At 47.1% G+C, this 26,205-nt stretch overlaps 1 long non-coding RNA gene across 1 annotated transcript in view; it reads left to right on the top strand.

The window, feature by feature from the left end:
* Nucleotides 1-755: 755 nt before the first annotated feature.
* The window catches only part of LOC113931129, an 85,883-nt gene continuing 60,433 nt past the window's right edge, over nt 756-26,205 (top strand). Inside the window, exons 1-2 of the long non-coding RNA XR_003522696.1 lie at nt 756-889; nt 10,248-10,320. This is a non-coding gene — a long non-coding RNA (uncharacterized LOC113931129). The remainder of the gene's footprint in view (nt 890-10,247; nt 10,321-26,205) is intronic.

Genomic DNA, 26,205 nt, shown 5'->3' with positions numbered 1-26,205 from the left:
AACACCTTGTCAAGTAGGCGCTATTATTATCCCCATTTTATAGAGGAAACTGAGGCTCAGGGAGGTCATAATTAGCTCACATTCACGCACCTGAAAATACCTTTTTTTCCAGGCACATCAAGAAAAACCCACCTCCAACAAAATTGCCTTTTTTTTTTTTTTTTAGATTTTATTTATTTATTTGACAGAGAGAGAGCACAAGCATGGGGAGCAGCAGAGGGAGAGGGAGAAGCAGGCTCCCTGCTGAGTGGGGAGTCACAGGGCTCCACCCCAGGACCCTGGGATCATGACCTGAGCTGAAGGCAGATGCCTAACCGACTGAGCCACCCAGGCGCCCCAAAACTGCCTGATTCTGCTCCACTTTTGCAGAAGGGAGCCGGGATCCAGGTGCAAGATAATTATTGGGCCGTTGTGCGCTCTTTGGGGTCTCTGGGGAGAAGGTGGCCAGGGTGGAAAGCAAAGGCCTTGGGCGACCCCAGTTTGGGTCTGGGTGGGCTCCCCTGGGCGGCCGTGCCCCCCCCCTCCCCGCCCCCTCGGCAGAGGCCTCACCTGGGCTGCCGGGTGCACCGGAAGCCGGCCGGCGCCCGTGCCCGCCGCCGTGCCCGCTGCTGGCTGCCAGGGGGCGCTGCGACACAAGCGCCCGGCGCGTAGGGGCGGCGGCCACGTGACCGGGAGCGGCGCACGGGGTCCTCGGGTCCGCCCGGTGGCCCCCACCTGCTGCGGGCGCGCTCGCCGGCTCACCGCCCCCCCAACCCCCCCACCCCCCCGCTCCCTCCAGCGCCTTCTCCTTCCGCCCTGCGCCGGCCGCGTGGTGGGTCTGCGGCGGCACAGCGACTCAAGTCCGGGCTCCCTGACCTGTCACCTCCCGGCCACCCTGCCGAGCAGCCGCGTGAGTTTCCCGGGCGCCCGGAGCCCCTGGGAGGAGACACCTCCCTCTGGCTTTGTGGCCGTTTGTGCCCTTCCCATGAGGCAGAGGAAGGAGGGGGGGACTCGGTGCCAGGCTTTCCCCTAGCTCGGAGAGGTGCTGTCACCTCCCATCGTCCCCGTGGAGGGACGTGCTGTTCCCAGGGGGACCCCCGTGAGAGTGCGCCGAGCGCAGGGAGCGGGGGTGGGGGTGGGGGTAGTTTGGATCATTTGGCTGTTCTCGCAGGACTTCCTTGCCCAACAAGCACTGACCAAATTACCCCCCGCCGCCATCCCCACATCACCAGTTCCGCGCATATGCCCTAATGGAACATCACTTGGGCGTGCACAGGGCTTGAGAGTTGCCAAGAAGTCAATCTCTGACCTGACTACATTTCTTACTTGGAGTAGGGGCCTTAGGCACACTCCACACTTAGCCTGGCCGAAGCCGGCCACGGATTGCCCGGATTACACACTTGGATCACCCAGTCGGAAATGCCCCGTACACCTCAAAACGTCTTACAATTTCACACACACACAGATGCAGACTTTGATGTGTCTGTCAGCACAACCCTCAGCCCCAACCCACAGGAATGCGTCAGAAACTTCGTTCACCACCATTCTCACCGGGTCTTGTATCGCGGGTAGGCCAGCTGGGGCGCGGGGGGGGGGGGGGGGATAATTTCGAGAGAAACTAAGTAATGGGATAGATTGAGGGATTTTTAAAAAGCCTTACACTTTGCATACGGTAAAATTCACTCTTTTTAAAAAAATATTTTATTTATTCATCTGCCAGAGAGAGAAAGAGAGAGAGAGAGAGAACACAAGCAGGGAGAGTGGCAGGCAGAGGGAGAAGCAGGGTACTGGCTGAGCAGGGAGCCCCACCCAGGACTGGGACCTGAGCCGAAGGCAGACGCTCAACCGACTGAGCCACCCAGGCGTCCCAAAATTCACTTATTTTAAGTGTACAGTTATTTTTAGTAAATTGGTGGAGTTGTGTACCCATTACCACAATCTGGTTTGAGAGTATTTTGGTCCCCATTCACACTCCCCACCCCCACCCCCGCAAAGTCCCATAAAACTGCAGTTAATTTCTCCTGGGACCTCTAGCCCTAAGCAACCATTTATCCATCTTCTTTCTCTATATAATTGCCTTTTCTGGACAGTTCATATGAATTGAATCCTACACTATGTGGTCTTTTGTGACTGGCTTCTTTCACTTAGCATCATGTTTCCAGTTTCATGTATGTTGTGGCATGGATCAGTATGTCATTACTTTCTATAGCTGAATAATATTCCATGGTATGGATATACCGCTTTATGGATATACCACGTTTGTCGATCCGTTTGTCAGTTGATGGACATTTGGGTTGTTTTCTTTTTCTTTTTTTGGTTATTAAGAGTCATCCAATAATTGGGAACATTTGTGTGGACATATGTTTTCTTTTTTTTTTGTAAAGATTTTATTTATTTGACAGAGAGAGACAGCGAGAGAGGGAACACAAGCAGGGGAAGTGGGAGGGGGAGAAGCAGGCTTCCCGCTGAGCAGGGAGCCCGATGCGGGGCTCGATCCCAGGACCCTGGGATCATGACCTGAGCCGAAGGCAGACGCTTAACGATTGAGCCACCCAGGCGCCCCTGAACATATGTTTTCAATTCTTTGATTGATTTCACTGCCCTTTGCTGGTGCTCCCCTGGCACCCTTAGCCGAGTTCTATCATAACACTTAACACACTGCCCCGTGAGCTTGAATTCATTCTCTGTCTCTCCACTAGAGACGGCAAAGGCCATGTTCCCTCGTTCCCTGCTTTACGAGTGGAATTTCTGCATCAGATGGCAACTGTATGTTTCAGTTTTTCAGGAACTTCCAGACTCTTTTCCAAAGTGGCTGCACCATTTAAGATTGCTCTTGGTTAATGTATGAAGGTTCCAATTTCTCCATATCCTCACCAACACCTGCTTAGTCTTTTGGTTTGGTATCTCACTGTGATGTTAATTTGCCTAGATTGAGTGGTATTTGGTTAGTTTCACTTCACTTTAATGACTAGCTTTTTAAAAATTATAAGATCTAGTTGCTGAAATGAGCAACACATAGGCCATCCATGCAAGGAGCTCACGGCTCTGAGAGGGAGACAGAGAAACATAATTATAGCACAGTGTGTTAAGTGCGCTGATGGAATCGAGCACAGGATGCCGTGGGGGGCAGAGAAGAGGGACCCGAACTTCAGTTGGAGGATGGAGGAAAGTATTCAAGAAGGCTTTTCTGGAAGGGGCTTTAATGTGCCTCTGGTTTTCTTTCTTGTATTTTTATCAAAATTATACATGTAGATAGTTTTAAAAGTCAAATAGTCCTACAAGCTTTGTTGTTGTTGTTGTTGTTTTTAAAGAGAGGAGTCCCCAGCTTTTCTCCCCATTCCCTGCTCCCCCAAAAGCAACCACTTTCTATTCTTTTAATTCTTGGGCTATTTAGTTCTCCAAATAGCATAGAATGTTTTTATTTGAGGAAAAAAAATAGCCCTGACATAGGCCAATTACCATCTTCACTTGCGCTGATTTATAAATTGGTCAGCCGCATTAAATATTAACACATGGTTAATTATGAAAGCCACAATCACAATGCAACCTACCTTCTTGCAGTTTAAACGAAAGAAGACAGACATTACCAACAGTTAGGTACTGAAATAAGACAACATGCATTTTAAGGGTGTGGCTAAGGAGATTTCCCCATTGGTACTTTAGTACCATATAACTTCAATAAGCCGGAACCCATTTATAACTGTTAATTAAGAAGGATGTTATTTTCACTCAAACACAAAGAAAAAGCCGAATCACAGAGAAGCAGCATAGTGTAGGACAGAGGCTGGCAAACTATGACCTGCAAACTCAGAATGTTTTATCAGATGAACCTTTACAATCAGTAGGATCATGGGGAACACTAACTTTCAGCCACAATTAAACAAAATGTTATTCTTCCATTCCATTTTTTTTCACTAGTAGACCTGTATTACAAAAGCTTGTAATTGTATTCTTGTATTTCTGTCATTATATTTTCTTATAAAGCCTAAAATATTGATTTTCTGTCCTTCACAGAAGAAGTTTGCCAACTCTTGGTTTAATAGAATAAACAGAGAAATGGAAAGCAATTGCCATGTACTTGCTGGGTGACCTTGGGAAGTCACTTTCACTTCTCTGGGTCCTAATTTTCATTATCTATAAAATGGAGATAAAGGGTGATGGGTGGAGGAGATAAGCTCTAGGGTGAAACCCCCCTTCCCCTAAGTTTTATATTAATTGGTTAATTATGTAAACATCTATTGAGCTACTACTGGGTACCAAGAACTGGTAAAGGGATTGGAGCTAGACCAGGAAACAAAATCCCTGTCCTGAAAAAAGGATACTATTCTAAATGAAAAGAGACTAAAGATGAAAAGTGTGGTCTGAGATTGGATCCTGATTTGAGCAAGCCAGCTTTATCGGATATTTGGGGGAAAAGTAGGGAAATTTGAATATGGAGGGGTATTCGATGAGATGAAAATTTATAAACGGGTGGTGGCGGAGGTGACTGACTGATAAAAAGCAGTTACAAAGCATTATGTAGCTGTATTATCTCCTTTTGGTAGAAAGTGCAGATAAGTATTATGTAAACTTAGAAGAAGATCTGGAAGGATATGTACTAAACTCTTTTTCTAAAAGATTTTATTTATTTGAGAGCGAGAGAAAGACAGCACGAGTGGGTGGAGGGGCAGAGGGAGGGAGAGAAGCAGACTCCCCGCTGAGCAGGGAGCCCGACGTGGGACTCGATCCCCGGACCCCGGGATCATGACCTGAGCCGAAGGCTTAGCTGACTGAGCCACCCAGGCACCCCCTGTACTAAGCTCTTAATATGGGTAGTTTCTGGGAGGTGGGAATATAATAATATAAACATATATTTATATTTATTTATATAATTATATAAACTATAAATAATATGTATATAAAATTATATAATTATATAAAAGATAATAAATATTTATCCCTTATTTTTGTTTTCTAATTTTCTACAGAGAACCCACACTGCTTTTATAAAAATAAAAAATTCTAATTTAAAAACAATCTCTCCCTTCGTGGGTCTCTTTTAAGTGTTAGTGCTGCCGACTCTGCCACTTTTTTTGCGGGAAACATCTGTAAGAACGGAGACTGCTCTTTCCCCCTGCAGGTAACAAAGGAGCAAAGCTTTCTCTGTGAAGTCGCTGGCAACTGATGCTGCTGGCATTTTCCTTGGAGCTTTACTGATGAGTAGAGCCTTCATATACCCAACACTTTAGGAAAGGGTGGGATTTCGTAGGGCAGTCGAGCATTAAAAAAGGTCGAGAGAGGCCAGTGTTGGCAGTGTCGGTCTGGGCACTGTCTAGGAGAGAACATGCCCAGTCTGATACCGGAGGCGGGTTTATCTCTGTTGCATCAGTGGACACGTGGATGTGATGAAGCATTTGAATCTTGTAACTACTTCTCTTATTCTAGGCCGGGGCTCCCTAAACCCTGCCTCCTATTTTTGTAAATAAAGTCTTGTTGGAACACAGCCACACTTATTTGTTTATGAGTTCCCTATCCCTGCTTTTGCCCTGCAGTGGCAGGGCGGGGTAGTGGCGCAGAGACCATATATGACCCACAAAACTAAAAATGTTTACCGCCTGGCCCTTTAAAGAGAAAGCGTGGGGAGCCCGGGTCTCGGCTCCCCAGGAAACTGCCCCAGGAGCCATGCCTTTGGAGAGCATGGCCACTTCCCAGCTTAGCGAGCTCTGAGGATTTATAAACTTCATTCTCTCCCGAGCGTTATAAGCATGTGCCAGTATTCCCAAAGTCAGATAACTCTAGGTTACTCATGATATTGGATTTCTTACCCTGCAAAGCGGCGGTGAAGGCCAGACCAGAGAAAACCAGAAACTTCATCAAGGCAAATGATAGCCTGTGAGCCCGATCAGTAGCCGGCTAGTTGGTCTTCCATTCCTCTAGCTAAGAGCTACTTAGGCTTCGAATTTAGTTCAAACGCCTCCTCTTCCCAGAAGCCTCCTCTCACACTTCACCCTGATTTCACGGTCCCGGGCCGGTGCTCCCACGGCCCCCTTCGCAGAGCCCTAGCGTAACACTTAGCACAGCACCCTGTAAGCATGGATTCATCCTCGGACTGTCTGTCCACCAGAGAGGGCAAGGAGCATGTTCCCTCGTTCCCTGGTATAGCCCCTGAGCCTAGTGGTAAGCCTAACATATAGTAGCATACGGTAGCTTCCTAGCTGCGTGTCCTTGGCCACGCTACTCCCCTGAACCTCAGTCTTCTTGTCGGTAAAAGGGGGATAATAGTAATAGTAGCTCCCTTATGGTATTGTTGTGTAGATTAAATGTGTGTATATTAGCTACTCAGCGAATACTTGTGGATGAATGAAGGAACGACGGACACATAGGAAATTGTTCAGGTTGTACTGGGGATTGTGAAAGTCTGCATCAGCAGTACCTACAGTCACAGGGATTCTTCTGTTTACTCTATTTCGACCCGCGACACACTCACCCTCCGTTGGCCACCCAGACTGGAGCAGCATTCGTCTATCCTGTCAACACTTCCTGAGTGTCTAGATATTAGGGATATACAGGAATACACATGGTCTCCACCCTCACGGAGATTACATCCTAGTGAGAAAGATGGGTCCGTAAACAAACTGATAACATAATATATTATAGACCACGATCAATGATAAAGAAAATAAATAGGCTAAATCGCAGTCATTGAGATGGGCTGTTTGTTACCTGTCTGGTAATCAGGGAGAGCTTCTCTAAAGAGGTGACATTTGAGATGAGACTGGAAGAATGAGCCAACCATGAGAGGAGCTGGGGAAAGAATATTCTAGGCAGAGGAAAAGAGTACGTGCAAAGGCTGAAAGCCATCAAGGATTTGGCACAGTCAAGGACACGGAAGGAGGCGAAGGAGGCTGGCAGGGTGAAATGGTTGGGCTCCTTCTAGGAAGAGAGGGAAGCTGTTTAATGATTGTAAGAAGGAGAATACTAAGATCTGTCACTCTGTGTTTTTAAAAACTTAAAAAAATATCTGTGTGGGAGAATGACGCCCCGCCCCCCCCAGAGATGTTCACACACTAATCCCCAGAACCGTGACTATGCGGCTTTATATGACAGAAGGGACTTCGCATATGTGATTAGGGATGGAAATCTGAGGAGATTACCCTGGTGGGTCCAAGCGGATGACAAGAGTCCTTGTAAGAGGAAGGCAGAAGGGGCAGAGTCGGAGGGAGGAGATGTGCTCGTGGAAGCAGGGCTCCCAGTCAGAGCGATCTGACGATAGAAGGGCCGTAGCCAAGGAGCGCAGGCCGCGTGTAGAGCCTGGAGAGACAGGGAAACAGCTTCTTCCCTAAAGCCGCCAAGAAAGAACATAGCCCTGCCGACGCCTGGACGTTTAGCCTTATGAATCTCAGTTTGGACTCCTGACCTTCAAAACTGTAATATCTTACATTCGTGGCATTTTGAGCCACTAAATTGGCGGTAATTTGTTGCAGGAGCCACGGAAAACCAATGCTCCTTGTGTGGAAAGAGAAACCAAAAACCAATGGGATTAGTAATTTACAGGCGTGGGTGGGAACAGCGTTGAAAGGACTGGGAATGAGGCAGAAAGGGATGAGAACTTTCCTGAATTTACTTTTTTTTTGTTTTAGATTTTTAGTTATTTATTTGCGAGTGAGAGAGAACATGAGTGGGGGTGGAGGGGCAGAGGGAGAAGGAGAAGCAGACTCCCCGCCGAGCAGGGAGCCCCACATGGGGCTCGATCCCAGGACCTCGGGATCACAACCTGAGCTGAGGACAGATGCTTCACCGACTGAGCCACCCAGGCGCCCCTGCCTTGCTGGCACTTTAATCTGGGACTTCGGGCCTGAAGAACTTCTCACATCCCTAAGATGTGAGAAATACATTTCTACTGTTCAAGTCAACCCGTCTGTGGTATTTTTAGTTTTGTTGGCCCGAGCAGACTAATGCACTAACTTCGGAGAAGAGTATTTTTTTTAAAGATTTTATTTATTCATTTGACAGAGAGAGACACAGCGAGAGAGGGAACACAAGCAGGGGGAGTGGGAGAGGGAGAAGCAGGCTTCCCGCCGAGCAGGGAGCCCAGTGCGGGGCTCGATCCCAGGGCCCTGGGATCATGACATGAGCCGAAGGCAGACGCTTAATGACTGAGCCACCCAGGCGCCCCCAGAAAAGAGTATTTTGACTATGTACTCCACAGTAGTGGTTCTCAAACTTCAGTATGCATCAGAGTCCCCTAGGGAGCTCGGGGACCTCCGGGTGATGGCCCCCCCCTCCAGCATTTCTGATTCAGTAGGGGCTCGAGCATTTGCATCTCTAACAAGTTCCCGGATGAGGCTGATGCTGCTGGTTTAGAGAGAACACTTCGAGAACCACTGTTCTAAAGCTAAAGACCAACCCCCAACCCCTCCCCCCCAAACCGAACCTAAATCCTGTTCTCTAGATAGTGGGTTTGTTTTCCACTGGGATACAGGTTGGCAATTCTGAACCTACTTTATGTAGATTCTAGTCTCGAGCATATAAAATATTGTGACTAACAAGAGCCAGCTTTTACTGTCGGGAGAAGGAGTTACACAGAAGAAAAGACGGAAGGCTGGTGGTGATCAGAGGTTATCAGTATGAATGTGTCATGAGTCACTTTATATGCGCACGCCCCCCCCACCCCACCCCCGAGAGAGATACAGAAATAGAGTGGTTTGTAGATATGCATATATTTCCTAGCTCTGTCTGCTTAGAGGTCCTGGAAGCAGCGACACCCCAATACCCGCGAGCACAGCTCACACTCAAGATGTTGGTTTCAAAATACCATTCTCCAAATAAAAGGAACCAGAACTCTCAGAGAAATGGCTGATTCCTGGCCTGGGGCAGGGAGCCTAGAAAATGAGTCAGGAATGTCTTCCTGTGCCAGAAAGTAAGACAGTGTCCGTGGAATAATGGGGATGTGCCAGGAGGATGCAGGAGTCACTTCGAAGGGGTTTCCAGTGGTGGAATCTGTGTCGAGCAACATGATAACTAATGGTAGTCATGGATCATAACCCAGAGAGGAAAATAAGAACCCATGAGTCCATGTGAATATAAAGAAATAACTGAATAAATAAATAAATGAGGGAGAAGGAAAAGCACTTATTTATAATAGCATTCCAGTTAATAAAATACAGAAAGAATAATGGGACTAGAAACTTACTTGGCAAACGCCACAGTAGTAACTATTTCAGGCCAGAACCATCAATGGATAGGAAAATGAATGGACAGAAGTATGATGAGAAACAGTGTGTTTATATAGTCTTAAAATATCTCCCCCCAAAAAGCTTATTTATTACAAAGGGCAAAATAGTTACGCCACTGGGGAGAAACCTGGCAGACACAGCCTTAACCAAGTGATCAAAAGTTTAACATCCCTAGTCGTGAAACAAACCGATGCCATGTGCCTTTTGACAGGATGCACCAAGAAGGACATACTGTCATATCTGGAGTGTTCTTGCCAAAACACATCACCTAAATTGAGTTTGATGAACCATCTGATAAACCCCAAATTGAAACCAGCTAGTGTTTTTCAAAAGTATCATGGTATAATGAAATACCAAAAATGACTGAGGAACCGTTCCAGGTTAAAAGGAGTCAAAGAAAACGTCCGTGATCCCCGACCAGGAAAAAGGACATTGGTGGGGCAAATGAAAATGCAGTCTATCGATTATAGTATTGCATGAACATTAATTTCTTGATTTATAATTTTACTGTGGTTATATAAGAAGGTAATATTTGGGAAATCTGGGTGAAGGGCTCTTCGTACTAGTTTTGCAACTTTTTGGGAGGTAAGTCTATAATGTTTCAAATGAAAAGTTGAAAATGAAATGACCTGAGCCACCCTGAGATCATGATCTGAGCCCAAGGCAGACGCTTAACCCACTGAGCCACCCAGGTGCGCCTCAATATTACGGATTCAGAATCCTCTAGTATGTAAGCTGGATAATTTATCACGGAGTTCGTATTTTATCTTTGTTTCCCCCCATAGTTTTTAGTAGTGTTCCTCTCATCCAAGGGAAAACAAGGAAAAGGGGGGATTTCTTTGGTTCCTTCCTGTGTTTACCTCTGCCAAGGACTTTTCTCTTGAGAATCTGTCTCTGCTCTTTTCAAGGAAGGCTTCGCATTGTGTTGTCACCCAGATTGTGACATTTGCAGGGCCCTGTTGGCCTGCTTGGGTTTCCACTGGCTGTGCCCTTCCCTACACTTAGGGCTTTACCTGGAATACTCTCTTACTCAAATTTTGTCTGTCTTTCAAGGCTCAGCTCCGGAACCACCCCCTCCAAGCTGTCTTCCTGGATTTACTCAGCCCAAAGCTATCCCCTTTCCTGGGTAAGTTATAGCTTTTAGTTTATTCCTCTGATTTGGCCCCCATTCACTCATTCACAGCCGTACTTGTTGCTTTGTACTTATTTGTATGCATGACTTATATCCTCTACCAGATTAAAAATTCCTTGGGAGTAGGTACTTAAGTCGTTCAGCTTGCAGTGAATTTTTCTTTTTCATTTTCAGCTGCAAAAAAGGTTCAACAGCAAAATAAGTTGATAAGTCCCCCCACCCCAATGTACTTTGAATCTAATCATTGGTTCCGCTTGTTGCTATAGAGGACTTTTTCTGTGAAATGTTGGAGTCACTTCCTTTGTCCCCGGCGGGTCTCCTTTATAACTTAAAAGCCTGTTGCTCTAGGATTTTCTTTTCCATTGCTTGGATGGAGTTGCCTCCACCAGGGGGAGCTCCTTACTTTATATAGGTGCATTTCTTTAGGAGGCAAAAGAAAGGAGACTGCGTCAGGTAAATATCAAAGCAATGGAAAAACGAACAGTAGGAGATTGGAACTGAACATCTCCTGGGATTTGACTTTGTCCCAGCACTAGCTGGCTCCTCAAATAGCATTTCACTTGTTATATTGTGTTTTGGTATGATTCTGGCCCATGTGTAAAGACGTCCCCCTTTGTAACCTGCTTCATTTATTTCGTCTACAAATATATATTGAGTGGGTACTCTGTGTCAGGTATTATTGTAGGTACTGAGGCTTCAGCTGTGAACAAAACACACCAAGTTCCTGACTCATGAAGCTTATATTCATATGTGGGCAACAGATAAGCAATGAGACAAACACAAAATACATAGGCTACATAGAGATAGATACCAAAGAGAAAAAAACAATTCAAGGCTTAATAGGACATTGTAAGAATCTTGACTTTTTCTTGGAGTGAGAGGGGACGGATTGGGGAATTTTGAGTAGAGGAGTGATGTGATTTGACATATTTTAGAAGGATTGCTCTAGTTGTTGTTGTTGTTGTTGTTTTGGGTAAAAAGTTATAAGGGGGACACGCTTGGACCAGGCTGATAGCAGTGGAATTGGGGAGAAGTTGTTGGATTCTGAGATATATTTTGAAGGTAGAGCCAAGTGAATTTGCTAACGGATCAGATGTAGGATGTTGGAGAAAGAGGAATGAAGGGAAACAGGGTCACCATGTTGCATAACACCAGTAGCATTGACTAAAATGTGGCTGGTGCCCTCTGGAGTTGTGTAACACAGCATTTCTGTTCAGGACGTTGCCAAGGTTTTTGTTCTGAGCAACTGGAAGGATGGAGTTGCATTGGTAAAGACTGTGGGAAAAACAAGGTTGGAAGTATATCAGCAGCTACATTTTGAAGGAAATCGAAGACACAAATAAATGGGAAGATATTCCGTGCTCATGTAGTAGAAGAATCAATGTTGTTAAAATGTCTGTACTACTCAAAGATCCTTATCAAAATTCCAATGGCATTTTTCAAAGAAATAGAATGAATAATCCTAAAATCTGTATGGAACTACAGAAACCCCCACATAGCCAAAGCAATCTTGGGAGGGAAGAACAAAGCCAGAGGCGTCATGCCCCCTGATTTCTATATCACTATATTCCAAAGCTATAGTAATTAAAACAGGGTGGAATTGGCATAAAAACAGACATATAGATCAATGGAATAGGATCAAGAGCCCAAAAATAAACCCACACCTATACGGTCAATTAATATATGGCAAAGGAGGGAAAGAATATACAATGGGAAAAGGATATGTCTTCAATTAACGGTTCTGGGAAAACTGGACAGCCACGTGCAAAAGTATGAAACTGGACCACTATCTTAGCACCATACACAGAAATGAACTCAAAATGGATTAAAGACTTGAATGTGAGACCCTGAGACCATAAAACTCCTAGAAGAAAACGCAGGTGGTAAGCTCCTTGTCGTAGGTCTCGGTGATGAGTTTTTTGAATCTGGCACCAAAAACAAAAACAACGAAAGCAAAAATAAATAAGTGGGACTACATCACACTGAAAAGCTTCTGTACAGCAAAGGAAACCATTCACAAAAGTAAAGGACAATCTGAATGGGACAAAATATTTACAAATCACACATCTGATAAGGGGCTAATATCCAAAATATATAAAGAACTCATACAACTCAGTAACACAAACCAATCTGATTAAAAATTGCCTATAGATCTGAATAGACATTTTTCCAAAGAAGACACACCAGATGCCCAACAGGTACATGAAAAGATGCGCAACATCATTACTCATCAGGGAAATGCAAATCGGAACCACAATGAGCTATCACCTCACACCTATCAGAATGGCTAGTATTAAAAAGACAAGAAATAACAAGTATTGGCGAGGATGTGGTGAGAAGGGAACCCTTGTACACGGTTGGCAGGAATGCAAATTGGAGCAGCCATTATGGAAAACAGCATGGAGATTCCTCAAAAAATTAAAATAGAACTACCATACGAACCAGCAAGTCCACTTTGGGGTATTTATCCAAAGAAAATGAAAACACTAACTTGAAAAGATATGTGCAGGGGCACCTGGGTGGCTCAGTCGTTAAGCATCTGCCTTTGGCTCAGGTCATGGTCCCAGGGTCCTGGGATCGAGCCCCGCATCGGGCTCCCTGCTCCGCGGGAAGCCTGCTTCTCCCTCTCCCACGGCCCCTGCTTGTGTTCCCTCTCTCGCTGTGTCTCTCTCTGTCAAATAAGTAAATAATAAAAATCTTTTAGAAAAATGTAAATAAATTGTTGAAAAAAGATACCATGGGAAGAACAAGGTTGGGGGTATATCAGATGTTAAATTTTGCATATGTTGAATTTGAGACGCCAGTTAGACATTTAAGTGGAGATATCGAGGAAGCTGTAGGCTATGTGAGCCTGGCATTCATAGGAGTGGTTGGGGCTGGAGATGAACAGTTTTTAGTCCTAGGCATCTAGATAGTATTTAAAGCCCTGAGATGGATGGTAAGAAGATGCCAGAAGATAATGAGAACAGTTAGAGAAGAGAAGGAGACCAAGGACCCAGCCCCAGGGCACTCCCACATTTAAAGGTTAGCAAGACAATGAGGAACAAGCAAAGGAGACTGGCAGGATGTGGCCAGTACGGCAGAAGGAAAACCAGAAGAGAATGATGTCATGGAAGTCAAGCGAGGAAGGTGCTTCGGGGAAGAAGGAATGATCAACTGTGAAAAGTATTTCTGGTTGGCCAAGTGAGAGAAGAGCTGAGGATTCTCCGTAGACTTCAGCAACCTAGGGGCCTTGATAAAAGCCATCTCAGTGGACAGAAGCTTGATGGGAGTGGATTCAAGAGAGAAGGGGGAGGGGAAAAATCGTACACAGGCAATAGAGACAAACCTCTTAAAGAGTTTTGCTGTAAAGAAGAGTGGAAAACTGCAGCAGTCCCTGGAATCGTGTGGGGGATATTTCGAGGGGGTATTTAGAATGGGAAGAATAATCGCAAGTCTGCCTCAGGAGTACTCACTGGTTGTTGGAGTTTACTTGTCCTTATTCACCTGCATTTCTTGGCATAGTAGCCGGTCATCAGAGAAGCTAGAGGTTGAGGGAAGGGAAGTTGTCAGCACGTTTGAGTGGAACAGACTCTCAGGAAACCCCTGGACAGCCTTTAATAAAACTGGACTTAGAACCTCTGTGGTTAGCAAAGGAGAGAGTATCTCCATGTGTGGAAAAAAGAATTGGAGCTCTCAGCTATGAGATCTAGCTGTTCTACGTTGCCCCCCATGGTGATTGTAGCCTCCTTTGCTGACCTGGGAGGATCTGGCTTCAGTTACACTAAAATGAGCGTGGGCATCCCCTTCCCAAAACATTATCTATTGTACGGAAGGAAGAGGAACAGAACTTCCTCCAGATACTGTGAGGATGGCTAAACCCCAGGTAGAGTTTGAACCAAGTGGGAAAACTGATATAAACATTCAGGCCGCAGTTCCGCGAATTCTTTCCTTGTTCCTTGGTGAGAAGTGGGTCTCAGCAGCAGAAGATGGTGCAGCACCAGGCTTGCTGCTTAGCTCTGTGTTTTGGTTGTGATGGCTTCGAAAACACAGATGAGTTTTCCTGGTCTCAATGTACCATTCGCATTTGAATTTCTTTCCTCTTCTCGTGTCTTCAAGGCCCAGCTCAAGTGTCCCCTGTTCTGCGGAGCCTGCTCTGAGCCCCCTCTCGGGCAAGATGAATCCTTTCCTTCTCAGAGTTTCCGTAACTACTTTTCCTCTCTCTGGGAGGAGCCGAGTGTGGTTGTTACGGAAGAGGCAGCAGAATGTGGTGGCGGAGAGCATGGGCTCAGGAGCTAGGCTGCCTGTGTTCAAGCAGTGCTTCTCACAAGTTGCTTAACTTCCTTGGGTCGCAGTTTCTCATCTGCTTCATCTTGATTTAATAAGAATAGGACTACCCTCAGGGACGCCTGGGTGGCTCAGTGGGTTGAGCGTCTGCCTTCGGCTCGGGTTATGATCCCGGGGTCCTGGGATCTGAGTCCCGCATCGGGCTCCCTGCTCAGCGAGGAACCTGCTTTTCCCTCTCCCTCTGCCTGCTGCTCCCCGTGCTTGTGCGCTCTCTCTGACAAATAAATAAATAAAATCTTAAAAAAAAAAAAAAAGACCAGGACTCCCCTTGTAGGGGTTTTGTCAAGATGACAGAAGCTAATACACGTGAAGTACCTAGAACGGTGCCCAGCATGTAGTCAGTGCTCAATACCATCTTGTTACTTGTCTCTCTTCTCCTCGAGGAATACGACCATACCTTTATCTTTGCGCCACTAATTCTTAGCAGCGGGTTTGGCATAGAATACTAGGTGCTTAATAACTTTTTGTGTGAATAAACCAGGTTTCTAAATCAGATTAATTTAAGTTCATGTTCAGTGCTTTCATATGTGGATAGCCCTTTTATCATCTCACTTACTTATTCCTGTGCACTGCTCCAGGTGGCTAAGAAGGAAGGTTCTAGAGCCTGATCACCTAGGTCGTATCGTTGCTTTGCCACTTATTAGTTTATTTACCTGCCAGTGCCTCAGGTTCCTCAACTGGAAAATGAGAAAAAATTTTGGGAAGTTCAACAGAGTTACTGAATGCTTAAGCGTTAACTATGCTTACTGTTAATCTTATTGTTAAGTACATGATTTAATGAACACCCATGTTGTTTCGGGGAGTGTGCTAGACTGTAGAGAGGCAGAGAGGAATAAAGCTTGGTCCCTGCTCTCAGAAAACCCATGGGCTAGTGCAGGGAGCAAGTGTGAGCAAGTCAGCACGTATAGAGGCTAGTGAGGAATAAACCAACCCTATAAGAGGGATCAGTGAGGGGAAAAGGGAGGGTAGTAAAGTTTATATAGAAGGTACATTCTGAGCTTTGCCTCTGTGGGTTGAGGGTCCTGGGATATTAATGTCTTAAATAGATGTGACAAGCCCTTTTGTGGTCCATCAGAAATGAGTTTTATTACAGATTTCCTTAACAAGACCCCTTCCCAAGAGTCCCCATCCTGTATTTTCAAACCCAGAGAAGCCATTCTGGGTCAACAGCGATGTATTGTCAGGCCTACCCAAGGGCACCAAACATGGTTTTGACGTTTTCCTTGAGCAAAACTCCTCTTTCCTTTTTGTAGTTAAGCCAGAAAACTTTCACAGGCCGAAGACTGCTTTAGAGGTGCCTCTGTCCTGCCCTTTCACACTCTGTCCCGGTGAACTTTCTGAAAAGGTTGGCCTTTATGTTCTTCCCTTTCTCACCCCAACAATCGGGTGAGAGGGAATGTAAAGAGTGGTATGTCTTCTAAGAAAAGGCCAGGACCCCTTTCTAGCTCATGCTTGTAATAGAGACCTCTCAGAGACCGCGGCATGGGAGCCATATTTAAATTATTGAGATCAAGGGCAGGGTGCTGGTGGATGAAAACCTTTCCACCTCTGTCTCTTAGAAAATCAATAAGGCCACTGAAGCTTGTCCATTTCCCCCAAGTAGTTAATGAGAACAATAGAATTTAGAGTTCCTGGTGTTCCTCTTGAGCTGATTTTGGCAGGTGATAAGCAGCTTGTAAAAGGGCTTATTATTTGAGCAGAGCTTTGACTGCCTGACTTTTAAAGTTGATTATTTATTTTGCATGTTGTATAACAGAGCATTGGGCAATGCTCAGAAGAGGCCTTCTGGGTCAGAGAGTAGGGCCTTTTCTGGCTGTCTCCTCCCAACAGAACCAGATTCTAGCTGCAGAGCGAGGGGCAAGCTTACAGATGAGGCCCAGGCCATGGCTTTTGTATAGCCCCTAGCCACCAGACAGGCCTTCTCATTCAACAGGGGCGGAATGCATCAAAGTTTTCATTAAGTCCTAGGTCAAGGAAAAAATGTGCACGTGTAATTTCTCCAACGTATGCTGATGATGCGAACTACCTTTGAAAGAAATGCTTTTCAAGACCATATTTTGGTCATCTGCTATCAGCGGTCATACATGGGGTCCCTGTCATCTCAGGGAGTAGATGTTCTGAAAGGTAGGGCTTTCCACGGGTTTTACGGTGAAAAATAGTCAAGAGGTCTTCCCTCCTTTGTGAAGAGTGCCAAGCCAAAATTGTCCCAGGCTCTTTCGGTTCCAGCTTTAAAGCATTGTGCCTTCTAACCTAGGTGGTCTACGAGATCTCGACATTTTTTTTATTTTTATTTTTTTTTAAAGATTTTATTTATTTATTTGACAGAGAGAGACACAGTGAGAGAGGGAAACACAAGCAGGGGGAGTAGGAGAGGGAGAAGCAGGCTTCCCGCCGAGCAGGGAGCCCGATGTGGGGCTCGATCCCAGGACCCTGGGACCATGACCTGAGCCGAAGGCAGACGCTTAATGACTGAGCCACCCAGGCGCCCCTCGACATTTTTTTAAAAAGATTTTATGTATTTATTTGACAGAGACACAGCGAGAGAGGGAACACAAGCAGGGGGAGTGGGAGAGGGAGAAGCAGGCTCCCCACTGAGCAGGGAGCCCAATGCGGGGCTCGATCCCAGGACCCTGGGACCATGACCTGGACCGTGACCTGAGCCAAAGGCAGACACTTAACGACTGAGCCACCCAGGCGCCCCAATGAGATCTCGACATTTTAGAAACAGTGAATGAGGGAAGTTGCTTTGCCTTCTATTCTAAACTTTAAAAGTGGATTGAGCCAGGTCCTGCAAGGAATTGAGATGGTCTTGATAGAGAGAAACTTGGTTGTGTCTCCTTTTTTACTTTTCTCTTGTTTGGTTTTGATGGCAACCTGAATTTGTGAGGAAGTTCTGATGTAGAGGCTATAAGTCAGCTTTGTGTCCAGTGATGGAAGGAAAATGGGAAGTAGGGAGGTGATGCGCGCCTAGGAAGAGAGTTCATGAGCTACTGAATGAATTTTGGATGTCTTACGCTCTTTTGGAGACACGTGTCTTGGGAGAGGCGGACTTTACACTTGAAGTTACTGTTTTGGGACGAACCATCCTCCCTCAGAGATAACATTTTGTTGAAGAACGTCTTGGGAAATATGAAATCTGATCATCCTTGTAGAGTTTGTGGGTGTGACCAGGTTAATTTCTTGCACTAAGGTCTCTAATGTTCTGGATGGGCCCCTGCTTTGGCTCCTATATTAGTCAGGATAGGCTAGCCTCTGACGCAGGAACACATAAACAGCACAGGTTTATTTGTTGCTCACATAAATAAAGTTTGATGCAGACTGGTATGTAGCGTCATGTAGCGATGCCATCTGGAACACATGAACTTGAAGGGCACCATGGCAGAGAAGAAGACAGCTGAAAGCCCACGTGCCTTCATTGCCTCATCCCGGAAGGGACACACATCACTTCTGCGCGCATTTCAGTGACAGGAACTAATTGGCTCGCCCCAACCTAACTGCAAGGGAGATCAGGATATGGAGAGGGGCACCTGGTATATATGGTGGCTAGACACAGCCTCTGCTGCATTCCCTGGGTACCAACTGACCATTAACTTCCCATCCCACTCAGGGAACGTATGAGTGATGCTGACGTTCTAATTCTGTAACAGACCGGACTGCGATCACCAAACCCCCTCTTCTGTGTGGCAGAGTGCTCGTTTCCTCCAGGGAGAGGAGACAGGACAGGCATACTCCCCTGTTTGTCACGGACCATCCTTTTCCCCCTCGTCACTCACCATGAAACCCCCACTCTCCCTTCTGCTTCTGTCCCTAAGAGTCACGCTCCATGTAAACATAAGAGTTGCCTCCAGGTCAAACACCTCTGTCACTCATCCCAGGTTCTGGTTCTGCCTGGAGCTGTGGGAGCAATTGGATAAGAAAGTGCCAGAGTTGTTCTTTGTGCAGTTGATCTCCCAAGGCCAGGGCAGGCCGTCCATGTCTGCCGTGGTCCTAATGCCTCAGGGTTGACTCAGCTTAAGTTAATTTACAGTGAGTGCTCTGACAAGATCGGGTGAGCAGACTCCCCCCGCCCCCCCCCCCCCCGCGCGCCCGGTGTCCAGGAGTATCACTGGGAGAGGGAAGGTGGAGCCATTTCCAGATTTCTCGCTGGAAGTGGAGACCAAACTCCCAGAAGGACCTGAGAGGTAAAAAGTGGTCGGTTGTTCCTGACGTGATTCAGTGTTTACCTGAACCATAACCACTAGAGTGTAGTAGAGTGTGTGTGTATGTGTGTGTATTTATATATATAAATATACATGATATATATATTTATGTACGTATACATACATATATAAATCCTATGGTACTCGGTGGGTAGGGTTGCCGAGCCCTTACAACAATTTACTTCTGTCGTTTTCCCTTTGAATCTCAGGCATGAGCAAATTAAGGCAGTCATTTTGCTCTTAGGGCCTTTAGTGTCTTGCATAGGAAAGGAGTGAGTGGACTGAGTGTAGATGAACCCAAGGAGCGCAGATCAGCCAGACCCGCAGCTCGGCTTCTGTGCCTCTGGCATAGGTACCCTTCTGAAGGGTAGGCCCTGAACCAGCTGTAAGTAAGCTATCCACAGAGTGGCTGGCTGGCTGATGAGCAGGTTGGAGAAGAAGGGTGGGAGGGGCAGAAATGTAAGGAGGTGGGGGTCAGGAAGGGCTATATCTGAAGGCGGTGATGATGATCCGTTTTCACTTTCCCTCTTTGGCTTCATTGCTGTACTCTGTGTGGATCTCGTTTTCTTGAATCGGGGCGAGACTCACCCAGATGTCAGCTCATAAGTATAAATCACATCCGCTTTATAGAATCACTGCCAAACTCATTGTGGTTCAAAGATTTCTAAGATCCGCGCACAACAGTCACTTGGGCTGGAGTTTCCCATTTAAATTTATTTCACGCAATTCAGCCTTATGTCCTTTATAATGTGTTCTTTTTTTTTTTTTAAAGATTTTATTTATTTATTCATGAGAGACAGAGAGGCAGAGGGAGAAGCAGGCTCCCAAGGAGCAGGGAGCCCGATGTGGGACTCGATCCCAGGACTCTGGGATCGTGACCTGAGCCGAAGGCAGACGCTTAACCATCTGAGCCACCCAGGCACCCTATAATGTGTTCTTAATTGTGTCTCAGTTATTTTAGCTTGCACTGCTTTAAAAAGTTCCTTTAAAGGGGCGCCTGAGTGGCTCAGATGGTTGGGCGTCTGCCTTCGGCTCAGGTCATGATCCCGGAGTCCTGGGATCAAGACCCACATCGGGCTCCTGGCTCAGCGAGGAGCCTGCTTCTCCCTCTCCCTCTGCCTCTCTCCCTGCTCATGCTTTCTCTCTCTCTCTCTCTCTCTCTCTGTATCTCTGTGTCTCAAATGAATAAATAAAAAAAATTAAAAAAAATAAAAAGTTCCTTTATGTAGGCTTTATTTTTATTTTTTTAAAAGATTTTATTTATTTATTTGACAGAGAGAGCGAGCGCGAGAGAGGGAACACAAGCAGGGGGAGCGGGAGAGGGAGAAGCAGGCTTCCCGCGGAGCAGGGAGCTCGATGCGGGGCTCGATCCCAGGACCCTGGGATCATGACCTGAGCCGAAGGCAGACGCTTAACCGACTGAGCCACCCATGCCCCTCCTTTACGTAATCTTTAAATCTAGTTGTGAAAACACTGTTTGAGGGTTGCTGTTTACATTTCCCTTTTCTTTTGCTGTAACACAATTTTGATTCTTCAATTTGACACTTTCATGTCTTCCTCTTCCTATTTTATATCTCTGCTATGATCGCCACTTTCCTTCTTAAGGTCTCTCCTCACCCCCAACATCAAATCCTAAGCTTTTTTCCCCTTTTCCGTATCTCTGGTTGGAGATGTTACGTATGGTTTCTAGTAAAACTTCGAAGTGATGGAGGATGTTTAACTTTAATGCCAGTTAGAATCTCTCAGACTTATGTGATCACCCCAAGGACTCCAAAGAAATCCACCTTAAAAAAGAAAATATTCCACTGTGATACTTCATTTGTCTTCTCCAAATATCTGGAAACTAGGTGGGGACGAGTTTTACCTTTCATGTTTTACAAATGTCAAATCAAGGTTCAGAGATGGTCAATAACATTTTCCACTCTCATCATCCTGCTGGTTGGTGGATGTCCAGCCCAAAATAACAAAATGATAACCTGTGGGGTCTGCCTTATTACTTCCGTCTTGGGCTAACAATGATGCTGGACCGGCTGAGGGAGCCTTATCTGCAGTATGTGCGGGTTAATGGTCTGGCAGAGGCAGAACTCTGGGGTTAGGAGTCCCCAGAGGCAGGGACCCCAGCATCTAGGCCATCCTCCTTTTTTATCCTGCACAGAGCTGGGCCTCTGGGGCCTGGCCCAGCTCTCCCAGCAAGACCTGGTGGGTAATCCTTGCCTACAGAGAATGTGGACACAGTGGGGATTTCGCTGTCAATAACGAACATTTTCAAGTGTTGGTTCTTCAAGTAAGGGGTGGCTGAGGATGGGAGGCAGAACGGCCTTCTCTGCAGCTTGTCAAATGAAGCAATGGCTCTGAAAGTGGTTTCTGAATTGTGCAAATATGGAACACAGGATGGCTATTGCTTTCGCCTTATAAGTTGCATGTGTCGCTTTTCTCCCAAGACTTTTAGGAAAGATCTCAAGTATTGCTACAGTTAAGAAACTTCAAAAATCACCTTGTTTGGCTTACTTCTGATAAGTGCCTTTTTTTTTTCTTGAAGGTAGAACCCATGGCTTATTTATCATTGCCCCCCCGAGCCTCATTGAGGTATAATTGGTATACAAAAAAACCTGGAAATAATTAAATATATATAATATGGTGAGTTTTGGATGGACCTAGAAGACATTATCCTAAGTGAAATAAGCTGGTCACCGGACAAATGCTGCACCATTCCTTATACTCGAGGTGTCTAAAATAGGCAAAGATATAGAAGCAGACAGTAGAGTGGTGGTTATCAGGAGATGGGGGGGCACAGGGATGGGGGGGTGTCGCTCAGTGGGCATAAAGTTACAGTTATACGAGATGAGTAAGTGCCAGATATCTGCTGTAGGGCATAGTGCCAAGAGTTAACAATAGGGTATTGTGCACTTAAACAATTGATAAGTGCATTTTTTTTTTTTAATGCCATTGGCTTTCCCTAAGGATCTGTCTAAGCTCGAGAAGTCACCTTTTTCATTTCCTCAGCGCTTCACGTTTCTGGGAACAATGCAGAGATGCTCCTCTGTTGGAAGTTAGAGCCGATCTCCCAAGCCAGTGTTGCCCCTGCTTTGTCAGCACTTGATTTCCTGAAAGAAGAATCTGGCGTGGCCTCATGTTTATTCTTAGCTATTCTTCCCAATTTTCTGTCACTCAGAGCTGTCTGAGCCAGGGAGTTGGTGTGGGGACAGGGAATTTTGAGGCCTGGCCCGATCCCAGGCAGATATTCAGTAGCAGAACACTTAACCCTAGGCCAGGCTTCTGGCACCTTCTCTTCTCTGGTAATTTGCCCCAATTCTGGAAGGAGAAAAAGAGCTACAAACTCCCTCAAACACACAGAGATAGCACTAAAGCCACACACTTTATTCCCTAGGCCTTTTCTAGTGCCTTGTTTATAATTGCAACTAGCTCTAAAGAGTTCTGTAGTCTGGTTTCCTCACCGTACAGATTAGAAAGCAACAGGAAGAGATGTTGGAGTGGGGGATGGGGGCGGGGTGGGGAGAAGCTCAGACAAACTGACAGGGGACATGCCCACTGAAGGCCCGATATCCTGAAAAGGGATAGAAAAACAAAATAGTATAGCACAATACAAGATGTTGCTTCTGATTACCCTGAGTTAGCCAGGAAAAAGATTTGAATGAGTTAAGAAATCTGGGAATCATGTAATATATACGTATATATTTCATGTCATCAAAAATACTGTTTAAAAATTTTGGGAGTTTAGGGGCGCCTGGGTGGCTCAGTCGTTAAGCGTCTACCTTCGGCTCAGGTCATGATCCCAGGGTCCTGGGATCGAGCCCCGCGTCGGGCTCCCTGCTCCACGGGAAGCCTGCTTCTCCCTCTCCCATGCCCCCTGCTTGTGTTCCCTCTCTCGCTGTCTCGCTCTCTGTCAAATAAAAAAAAAAACCTTTAAAAAAAATTGGGGGGAGTTTAAAGGATAAGATTCCCTTATCTGCACAAATCCCGTTACTTCTAACTCTGCCCTACCTCGCCTCAACCAGAATTATGAGGTATTTACTGTCATGACATTATAATGGCTTTTTTTAAGAGTAAGGATCTGGAAGTCCCGAGAGGGACTGAAACTAACACGAATTTTGTGAGAGAGATTCAGGTTCAGGCACTGAGGCCGAACGAATGCCCGAAGGGGCGGGAGTCATTCATTCTCCGATTTGGTCCGCACAGAGGTGTCCCCTCTCAGACCTCCTGGGCAGCCTCCCCCAGCTGCCCAGAGTTACTTTCCCACATTTCTGCGAGTGGCCCAGGCTCCGGCCTGAGACCCTCCCAGGAAGGCTGAGCTGTGTGGGAGCGCAGCCGAGGGCCTGGGGTCCCCGACAGGAAGTGACTTCAGGCCTCAAAGAAGTCGCTGCCTGCCAGCCCCCTTGTGGCCGGGGTTCACCGTGCTGAGGAACCAGCCCAGCCTATTCGTCTCCAGCTCTGAGGCGGAGAGCAGGGCAGGGCACAGAGGCCGCTGGTGGAGCTCGCACGGCCTCCCGGCTTTCTGCCCCGCTGCCCCATGAACCGGCAGGGCTTGGCCGGGAGGCGACGCTGGTTGGGCGGGGGCTTTTGGGCGGCTGTCACGTGCGAGGGCAGTCACCCCCCCCCCCCACCTTTTGCTGGTCATTTAAGAGTCTGGCCTCACCCTTGCGCCAGCAGGAAGGTCTGTTTGGCTCGCTGTTCTCCCCAAGCCCCCATCTCGTGACACAGAGTATGCTTGACTTGGCTCAGAGCAAAGAAAGAAACAGCGAGGCTGCCGAGCCCATAGAGCAGTCGGAAGCAGGTCTCCCTTAGCCCTTGGAATTGTAATGCCTTGGCTCGGCATTTTGCCGCCCTTCCCGCTTTCCCTGTTCTGGCCCTTAACATGCTCCAGCGAGGACTGGAGGCTAATTGGGAACTGCACTGCATCCACCATCCGGGGGTGGGGGGGGGTGATTCTTCGGGCGGCAGAACTACCAAGCAGGGCACTAAAATAGGGTCAAGCACCGCGCCGGGACTCAGGCCGACCGCGCTGTGGTCCCGCATCAGCCGGGGACCGCTGTGTGATCTTAGATCTCGTAGCCACCTGCCCGAGCGGGAGGGGGCGATGCTTCTAGGAGAGGACGCCTAAGCTCTAAGCATGAAACCTTCCATCCTCTTTCCTGTTCAGACAGAAACCTCTTGGTCCATCCCCGAGAGTGTCTTCTCTTTTTTCCCTTGGTACCCATGTCCCCCCTTCATGGGAGCCCCGCTTTGGCTGAAGTCGTTATTAACCGATTTCTTTTGGAGGCTGCCCTGGGAATAGGGAAAGATTGTTTAGAGAAGCGTAAGCGCTGGGGGTTTTGACTTTGGAACTGCCGTCTGGAATTCAGGATGAATAGTTAGTGTAGTCCCATCTGGAATTTCAATCACGGAGTCACAGGGAGAGGAGCCCAGCTCCCCGTCCGTGACGCAGTGAGATTCGCCGCTCGGCCGCTCAGCCTCAGTTTGCTCTCTAGCAAGTGACTGAGGGGGCACAGAAGGAATATGCCGTGCCATCACCTCTCGTCCTCAGCCGTGCCCAGAAAGAGCAGGGGAGGCTTGGACCTCCATCAAGGCTCCATCAAGTTGTTTCCTCCAGTTGGCATGCCCTCCTTCTCCTCTTAGCTTATGCAAAATCCTGCCCATCTAGCAAGTCCCACCTCTTGTGCTAAGTTCAGCACACTTTTCCTGAGGACTCCCACTTAACCCAGCCCTCTTTGGGGGCATACACAGATGAAGAAAGGCTTAGTCCCTGTCCTCAGGCGGACCGAGCTCTATCATCCTGTTTGCTTCGCTCTCGTTCCTTTCTCCTCTCTGGCTGAAACTTAAGCCCTCTGAGGGCGATGGCTGCGTTTCGAGGGTCCCACAACCGCTCCAAGTTGGGCGAGTCACTAGAAGGGCTCACAAGCCACAACAGCAGGTTTTATTCGCAGCTCAGGTTTTCACAGCGAAGGATTCAGAGCCAGGCAGCTGGAAAATGTAAGCCTCAGCCAGGCACGGGCTTTCAGGTTCCTCCCCATTGAGGGCGACCCAGCAGCAACTAGCAGCAAACTACAGGGACACCTGTGACATGTCTCTGCCCAGGAGAGCCCGCTCAAGCCTCAGGGTCTGAGGCTTCTATGCAACACAACTCAGGATTCCAGCATCGAAACCAGGTACATCATGGATCTTGTTAGACAATTCTGAGAGGTCCTCATGAATTGGTACAACTTGCCCCATTGCTCTGGACATACAAAACAACATCATCAGTCAGAGACATAGAGAACCTTCTGAGGGCCATGTTCCCAGGGGTGGGTCCAGGGCCACTTATGATGCGAGGCTTCCCTGGGGACATGCAAGGAGTGATCAACAAGACCTTCTGCATTAATGTTCTCTTCTAAGCTGTGTCTTCTCCATTTCCCATATCCTCTCAGAAGATCCTCTTGGCACAGAGTCACGCCAGACCTGAGCTCCCCTCTGAGCTCAAGACTCGCATATATTTCACCATCTACCTGCCATGTCTGGTCCCATAAGCGTTGGCACCCCCACTCGTCAGAATCTGCACTCGAATCCCTTAGCCTGCTCTTCTCCGTCTCAGGAACTGTCAGCATCATTTGCACGGTTGCTCAAGCACCCGAGTCAGGCTGTGATCCTTGACTCTCTTCTGCTCACCTCCCACAGCCAGTCAGGGATTCCCATTGGCTCTAACTCTGAGGCACTTCCCAAATGTGACTGCCTCTCATTCTCTCAGCCACCCTCGTCTAGAGCACCATCAGCTTTCATTTGGATTACTCGCCTTCTAAGTGTTTCTGTTTGTCTCCCCGAAGGCCTGTTCCCCACTCACCACCCAGAGTGATCCTTCAGAGTGTAATACCAGATATGTCACTGCTATTCACAACCTCTGATGGCTTCTCGACAGGCTTGGATTAAAATTCAAACCTTGTTGTCCCCTGCTCACTCATCATGCTCTAGCCTCGCACCACTGAGTGGATCGGTTTCCTCCTCACGTGATCTGCCTTCTTCCAGGACTGTTCTTCCCCTAACCCTTCAAACGTTTACGTTTTATTTTTTTTAAGATTTATTTATTTATTTAAGAGGGAGGGAGGGGCAGAGGGGGAGAGAGTCACAAGCTGACTCCGCGCTGAGCATGGAGCCCCGATGTGGGGCTCTATCTCATGACCCTGAGATCATGACCTGAGCTGAAACCAAGAGTCGGCTGCTTAACCAACCGTGCCACCCACGTGCCCCTCAGATGCTTTACGTTTTACTTCCACTGTCATTCCCTCACAGAGACCTTCTCTGACCACCCTATCTAAGGCAGCCTTGCCCCTCCCCTCATCTGAAATCATGATTATTGATGTATGTA

The sequence above is a fragment of the Zalophus californianus genome, chromosome X, assembly GCF_009762305.2.
Source record: "Zalophus californianus isolate mZalCal1 chromosome X, mZalCal1.pri.v2, whole genome shotgun sequence".
Classification (NCBI taxonomy): domain Eukaryota; kingdom Metazoa; phylum Chordata; class Mammalia; order Carnivora; family Otariidae; genus Zalophus; species Zalophus californianus.
The sequence above is the reverse complement of the archived record's forward strand: the minus strand, read 5'-3'. Positions and strand labels throughout refer to the sequence as shown.